General features: G+C 47.0%; 1 long non-coding RNA gene and 1 pseudogene across 1 annotated transcript; one reads left to right on the forward strand and one right to left on the reverse strand.

Moving 5' to 3' along the window:
• LOC132808536 (zinc finger protein 208-like) overlaps positions 1-8,054 on the reverse strand; it is a 45,938-nt pseudogene that overhangs the window by 31,871 nt on the left and 6,013 nt on the right.
• On the forward strand, positions 41-2,597 carry LOC132808537 (uncharacterized). Its single transcript, XR_009642102.1, has 2 exons — positions 41-163; positions 1,061-2,597. It is a non-coding gene; the product is annotated as an uncharacterized LOC132808537 (long non-coding RNA).

An 8,054-nucleotide genomic window follows, 5' to 3' on the forward strand; every position in this document is an offset into this window, starting at 1 on the left:
GCCTTGCTCCATTGGTGACGTCACAACGCGGAAGTGGCCATGTCAGTTTCAGAGTGCAACTCCTTCCCTCTGGGGAACTCTGCATCCAGGGAGGGAGGGGGAATCTGTTCACTTGTAGCAACTGGAGTGAATCCAGGGAGGGAGCAGACTCTGCAAACTAAAGGTGAGGGGAGACGGATAAATTGCGGGGGGGGGGGGTGACCTGAAAGACTTTTATAAAATGAAGAGGGGCGGGGAGAGGGTAATTAGACAAGGTCTTTTCCTTGGGATGGGGGAGTCCAGGCCTGGAGGTTAATGAGTTAAGGGTGTGGACAGGGGTGGGGGCGTTTGTGATTTAAGCGGCCTAAAGGGGTATTCTTTTTACGCAGAGGGTGGTGCATTTATGGAATGAGCTGCCAGAGGAAGTGGCTCAGGCTGGTACAGTTGCAGTATTTTAAAAGTCATCTGGTTGGGGATGTGAATAGGAAGGACTCAGAGGGATTTGGGCCAAGTGCTGGCAAATGGGACTAGATTAATTTTGGATATCTGGTCAGCGCCGAAGAGTTTGATCCAAGTGTCTGTATGTCTGTGACTCTGGCTTTCCACAAACATTTGCGACATCTTTACCTTCAGTTTCTCTCTGGTGTCTGTTAATTCCTTGATGTCTCATTTTGCTCCCCCGCTTCCCGGGGACGTTAACCATTTTGCGTCTAGTTCTTCTTCAAGAAGCTGTATTGCAGGTTCACCCTGAATTGACACTCTTCCCAAATCAGACCTGCTCACTCTTAGCAGTATCCCAGTGTTATGAAAGATATTCACTTTCAGGTGGAGGTATCCAAAATTCAGAGAGATGTCAGTTTTGACGTTTTTGCTTTTCTGCCCCTGTAAGATCCTGAATCAGCACTTTCAGGAGAATTAGAGTGGAGTGAGATCGGGGGGCGGGGGGGTGAGATTGGGATGGTGCTTTCAATTTTGTGGAATAACAAAAGAAAAGAATGTTCCACAGAAAGTAGAATTAATTGCTTGTTCGGAATTTCTACCCTGCACTGACAGTGATGACGTTTGTAATCACTTTTTACAGAGAATTTGAAGATCTGAAGACAGAAGTTTCAAAATCAACAGGTGAAGACCTGATGCCCGAAACGTTGATTCTCCTCCTCGGATGCTGCCTGACCTCCTGCGCTTTTCCAGCTCTGCACTTTTCAACACTGACTCTTCAGTGACTGCAGTCCTCACTTTGATGTCAATGTCTGACAGTCACTCAGTCCATTGGGAACGCAACGGTTTTCAACTCTGATTCTGTGAGAAGGAGCAAAGCATTTTGGTTCCTGTTTGGGTACATTTTCAGCATCAGTGGGACTGGATGAGAGACCCTACTGTTGCAGTGCTCTCAGTGAGGATCGTGTAACAGCTATACGGCCTGGGAAGAGGAATTCATGTTGGGGAGGGTCTCCACACGTGTGCAGCTAAAGCTTCGGCCATGGAAAAACCCGAGAAATCCTGCCCTGTGGAGAAACAGTGGAAGTGTGGCGACTGCGGGAAAGGCTTCCGTGCTCCGTCTGCCCTGGAGGTTCATCGGCACATCCACACGGGAGAAGCCGTTCTCCTGCCCCGAATGCTGTAAGGGCTTTACCCAGGACTCTATCATGCTGATCCACTGGCGTATCCACACAGGGGAACGGCCCTTCCAGTGCCCGAGTGTGGGAAAATCTTCAGGAATTCTTCAAACCTGCTCAGGCACCAGCGGCTCCACACTGGGGAAAGGCCCTTCAGCTGTCCCGAGTGCGGGAAGGCCTTTGTCCGGGCCTCCCACCTCCTGACCCACCAGCGGGTCCACACGGGGCAGAGGCCCTTCAGCTGTCCTGAGTGTGGGAAGAGATTTACCCAGGCCTCCAACTTGCTGACCCACCAGTGGGTCCACACACAGTAAAGGCCCTTCAGTTGCCTTCACCTGCTCCTCCCGCCTGCGGAGGCACCAGCGAGTTCACGTGCCATTGCAGGGGGATTGAAGGAGCGACGGCCAAGTGCCATTATCGACTGGACTATCAACCCAGTTCCAGGGACACCCAGGTTTGAATTCCACGCAGCAGATGGTGGATTTGGAATTTGGTCAGAAATCTGGAGTTCAGAATCTAACGGTGAAACCATTTTCGGGGGTTGGGGGTGGAGAAACCCCCATCTGATTCACTCACGTCCTTTTTAGGGAAGGAAACTGTCGTTGTGGGAGAGGATTCACTTGGTCATCCCAGCTGCATCCTTTACCCGGTCTGGCCTACACGTGACTCCAGACCCACAACAGTCTGGTTGACTCTACACTGCCCCCCCCCCCTGGCAAATGCGTGGAGAGAAACTTACTTGGAGACAAGGTATGGGTTGAAATTGGTGAGTGAGGCAGTATTTCCTATGGGTTACGGCTGTAGCAAGGACCCAATTACAAAGGGACAACTCGGTGCTGACCAATAGTAAAGGAAGAGAGGGGGGTGGCAATGTGTGCACTTTGACCTTGAGCTGCTTATTTAAAAAACAGCAACTTTTTCTACGCCTTTTTGGTGAGCTGGGGGGGGGGGGAATCTGAAGCTGTAACAAAGTTGGGTCACAATAAAGGTTACCTGAACTTACTGCCGGGCTCAGACTCTCATTGAAAGCTTTGAGCTCCAAGAGGTTTTTGTTTTAAAGCTACTCATTTTTTTTGCAGCCTCCTGCACTGAGTTTCCAATGTCGTGTATCAGGTGGAGCAGTGAATGAGGAGCTAGCATCGTTAGAAATTGTAAATTTTTTGTGAGTGCAGGTACTGCATCGTTTCATCAGAATTGTAAAGTTTACTGGCAGCACCAGGAGTTGTGGGTTGTGTTCACTAGATACGTGTATCTTTACAATTAAGAATACCTAAAATGATATATTCAGAAACATAGTTGAAGTCTGAAAGCATTTTAAATTTTTTAAAAGAGCTGTTGAAACCTTTCTGAAACTTGCACTGAATTATATGCAGTTTAACCACAGCTCAGGACAGGTTGGAAGGGGTGAATGGCCTGTTCCTAGTCTTGTGAAATTGGTTCTGACTATGTAGAAATAGAGTCATAGAGTTGTACAGCATGGAAACAAACCCTTCAGTCCACGCTGACCAGATATTCTAAATGAACCGAGTGACCCATTTGCCAGAATTTGGCCAATGTCCCTCTAAACCCTTCCTATTCATATCCCCATCCAGATGCCTTTTAAATGCTGTAATTCTATCAGCCTCCACCACTTCCTCTGGCAGCTCATTCCATAAACGCCATAAACGCACCACCCTCTGCGTGAAAAGGTTGCCCCTTAGGTCCCTCACAAATCTTCCACCCCCTCCCCCCAACTCTATGCCCTCTAGTTCTGGACTCCCCCCTACCCCCAACTCTGGGGAAAAGAGATACAAAAGTTCATTTACTCCCCCCACAGGATAAAGAGTTGCCCAGAGGGAGGGGGTTTCACTCTGAACCTCACAAGACCAGTTCTGTGCAGTGACATCAACAATGGAGTGAGGGGGTGGGGTAAGGTGTCTGGGTAATGGGGTGGGGCCAAGCTGAAAGCAGTCCATACACAATTTGCAAAAATCCCAACCCGAGGAATCCACCCGAGGCAGATGGGAAATGGAAGCCTTTCCCACAGTTGCCACACTTCCACGGTTTCTCCACGGGGCGGGATTCCATGGCTGAAGCTTCAGTTACACACAAACGTGTGTGGAGCCCCTCCCCACCCAGAATTCCTCTTCCCAGGCCCTATAACTGTTTCAGGCTCCACACTCAGTGTGCTGTAACAGTAGGGTCTCTCATCCAGTCCCACTGATGCTGAAAACCTACTCAAACAGGAACCAAAAAGCTTTGCTCCTTCTCACAGACTCATAGTTGAAAACTGTTGCAGTCCCAATGGACTGAGTGACTGTCAGACATTGACATCAAAGTGAAGACTGTAACGCTGGAGAGTCAGTCGAAAAGTGCAGCGCTGGAAAAGCTCAGCAGGTCAGGCAGCATCCGAGGAGCAGGAGAGTCAATGTTTCAGGCATAAGGCCTTCATCTGTTGATTTTGAAACTTCCGTCTTCAGATCTTCAAATACTCTATAAAGAGAGATTACAAAGGTCATCACTGTCGGTGCAGGGTAGAAATTCTGAACAAGCAATTCTACTTTCTGTGGAATATTCTTTTCTTTATTATTCCACAAAATTGAAAGCATCATCCCACTCTCCCTTCCCCTCTGTTCTCACTCCGCTCTAACTAATTCCTCTGAAGGTGCTGAATCAGGATCTTACAGGGATAGAAAAGCAAAAATATCAAGACTGACATCTCTCTGAATTTTGAATAGTTCCACCTGGAAGTTAATATCTTTCACAACACTGGGATACCACTGAGAGTGAGCAGGTCTGATTTTTGGAAGCAAAAAAAGTGTGTCAATTCGGGGTGAATCGGGAATACAGCTTCTTGAGGAAGAACCAGACACGAAATGGTTAACGTCCCCAGGAAGGTGGGAGCAAAATGAGACATCAAGGCATTAACACCGACATTAGAGAGAAAGTGAACCTATTGACGTGGCAAATGTTAGTGGAAAGCCAGAGTCATAGAGATGTACAGCACAGAAACAGACTCTTTGGTCCAACTCATCAGTACCAACCAGATATTCTAAATTAATCCAGTCCCATTTGTCAGCACTTGGCCTATGTCCTCTAAACCCTTCCTATTCGTATACCCATCCAGATGCCTTTTAAATACTGTAATTGTACCAGCCATCACCACGTTTTTTGGCAGCTCATTCCTTACATACAGCACCCTCTGAATATAGGAGTTGCCCTTTAGGTTCCTTTTAAATCTCACCCTCACCCTGAACCTAAGACCCATCCAGGGAAAAGACCTTGTCTATTTACCCTATCCATGCCCCCCATGATATTATAAAAGTTTGTAGGGTCACCCTCAGCCTTTGGCGCTTGACAGAAAACAGCTCCACCCTGTTCAGCTCAAACCCTGACAACATCCTTGTCAATCTTACCTGAATCCTTTCAGGTTTCACAACATCCTTCCTCTAGCAGAGAGACCAGAACTGCACACAATACTCCAAAAGTAGCCAAACAAATGTCCTGGAGAGTGCACAACGTAACCTCCAAACTCCGATACTCAGAGGACTGCAAAGTTTTCAAAACCCACAAAAGACAACCGGGAAAGAATGGAGGGACAAACCGATCTTGGACATCGGGGGGGTGGCGGATGGGAATGAGGGATGGAAGCTGAATGTGCTGGAGCCAAGGCAGAGGAAGAACAGAGGATGAAAAACCGACTTGAAGGAATACTACATACTGCTGTGCTACTTGTACCTGTTGCAGTTACTGGTGGGAATCGGGTTCATTTTAAACATTGAAACAGAAAACTATCTACCCCTCCGCCTTCCCAACGTCGATCCTTCCGTCCCTCCTCACCCGGGTAACTAAGACACATACCTGAGTTTGTGGAGTCTCCTCCCTCCCTGGATTCACTCCAGTTGCTACAAGTGAATAGATTTCCCCTCCTCCCATCTCTGTCTCCCTCCCGGGATGAAGAATTGCCCAGACAGAGTGAGATTCACTTAAACGGACAGGGCCACTTCCCTGCTGTGACATCAACAAATCAAGAGGCGAGTCACAGTTTGCAAAACCCCTTCCCTTCAGAGAATCCCCACAGTGTGGAAGCAGGCCACTCGGCCCAAAAACTCCATACCGACCCTCTGAAGGTTAACCCACCCACACCCATTCCCCTACACCTGTTGCTCTACATTTACCCCGACTAACCTGCACATCTCTGGGCACTATGGGTAAGTTGGCATGGCCAATTCCCCCCGGACCTGCACATACACACACACATCTATGGGGGTGAATTTGTGTGTGTGTGTGTGTGTGTGTGTTTGCATGAGAGAGAAAAAAATCTACATCAGTTTATCTCTGCCTATTTGCTAACAGGTGCTTTATTTCTGTTGGTGTAAATATTGTTGTAATTCATAGCTGGGTGTTAACAGTTAGATGGAAGGGAGACAAAATTCCCCAAGTAGGGCACCATGAGAATCCTGGGAGAGCCCCATTTCTGGTTTACTTCTGAATGAACAAACATTAAGCACGAACACCTATTTATTTCTAATTTTGTTTCATTTTTCTTGTTTAATTCTCTGTTATGACTACACTCTGTGCCTGGATGGTTGACAGGCTGGGAGATTGTGGGTTGGGGCTTGATTACTGAATGTTTTATTGTTCCAGAAGGTGTAATAGGGAACAGGGAGATCGACAGAGGACAGAGAAATCAGGCCCTGAAATCCGAGGTGACACCAGTGTACCCTGTGCTCAGTGCTTTGATGACCTTTGCCAACCCTCTGCCTTTACCTCACTTCCCATCTGATTACCCCCTCAATATTCAGGATCCAATCCTTGTCATCCTGAAGCCATGTCTCTGTTAGGAGTCTCAGATCATAATTATTCTCTTCAATGTGTGCAGTTAATTCATTCACTTTTGTTACAATGCAGCACACATTCAGACACACTGTTTTTAGATTCAAGTTTTGTGACCTTTAAAATCCAGTTTTGATTGCTGGTACATTTACTCCCCTTGTACCTTTCTATCGTTCTCTGATGTTTATTTTCCACATCACTATACTGCTCACATGCTTTGATTTGGATTGGCCATGCTAAATTGCCCAGAATGTCCTGGGATGTGCAGATTAGGTGGGTTAGCCATGGGAAATGAAGGGTTATAGTTTGATAGTAATAGAAGCAGGAGTTGGCCATTTGCCCATCCAGCCTGCTCCACCATTCATTAAGATCATGGCTGATCTATCCATCGACTCAGCTCCTCCTCCCTGCATTGTCCCAACTACCCTTCATTCCCCTACCATTGCAAATACCCATTCAACTCTGTGTTGAGTTTAGAGTCATAGCAATGTTCAGCATGGAAACAGACCCTTTGGTCCAACCCGTCCATGCTGACCAGATATCCCAACCCAATCTTGTCCACCTGCCAGCACCCGAACCATATCTCTCCAACCCTTCCTATTCATATACCCATCCAAATGCCTCTTAAATGTTGCAATTGCACCAGTCTCCACAACTTCCTCTGGCAGGTCATTCCATACACACACCAGCCTCTGTGTGAAAAAGTTTCCCCTTTAGTCTTTTATATCTTTCCCTTCTCACCCTAAACCTATGTCCTCTAATTCTGGACTCTCCACCCCAGAGTAAAGATTTTGTCTATTTATCCTATCCATGTCCCTTATGATTTTATAAACCACTATACGGTCACCCTTCAGCCTCTGACGCTCGAGGGAAAACAGCCCCAGCCTGTTCAGCCTCTCCTTATAGCTCAAATCCTCCAACCCTGGCATCATTCTTGTACATCTTTTCTGAACCCTTTCAAGTTTCACAACATCTTTCTGATATGAAGGAGACCAGAATTGCACGCAATATTCCAACAGTGGCCTAACCAACGTCCTCTACAGCCGCAACATGACCTCCCAACTCCTGTACTCAGTACTCTGACGAATAAAAGAAAGCATACCAAACACCATCTTCACTATCCTATCAACCTGTCACTCCACTCTCAAGGAGCTATGAACCTGCATTCCAAGGTCTCTCTTAGTGAAGATGCCTCTCCTGCTTCCATGGGCAGACAATTCCATAGATTCACTACTCTTTGGAAAAGCGGTTCTTCCTCATCTCGGTCCTAAATCTGCTCCTCCTAATCTTGAGGTCTTATCCAGCAGCAGAAATAACTTGATAGCGTAGGGCTTCATCCCCACCGTGCAACAAATTCCCCTTCCATCAAAATCCCGGATGTAGTTACTCACTCAGTTGCTGTCTCACAAATGCAAGATTTCATTATAACTTCTGCTCCCATTAAGGGCAAAACATCTTTGAAAGCTGCTCTGAAACTCCAGCCTTCACAATCACACTTCTGCTTTCACTGAAGAAGATTAGAGTCATACAGCACGGAAGCAGACCTTTTGGTACAACTCGCCATGCTGACCAGATATCCAAAATTAATCTTGTCCCATTTACTAGCATTAGGCCCACATCCCTCTGCATCTGGATGGGTACATG

Source organism: Hemiscyllium ocellatum (assembly GCF_020745735.1).
Source record: "Hemiscyllium ocellatum isolate sHemOce1 chromosome 27 unlocalized genomic scaffold, sHemOce1.pat.X.cur. SUPER_27_unloc_7, whole genome shotgun sequence".
In the NCBI taxonomy this organism is placed as follows: domain Eukaryota; kingdom Metazoa; phylum Chordata; class Chondrichthyes; order Orectolobiformes; family Hemiscylliidae; genus Hemiscyllium; species Hemiscyllium ocellatum.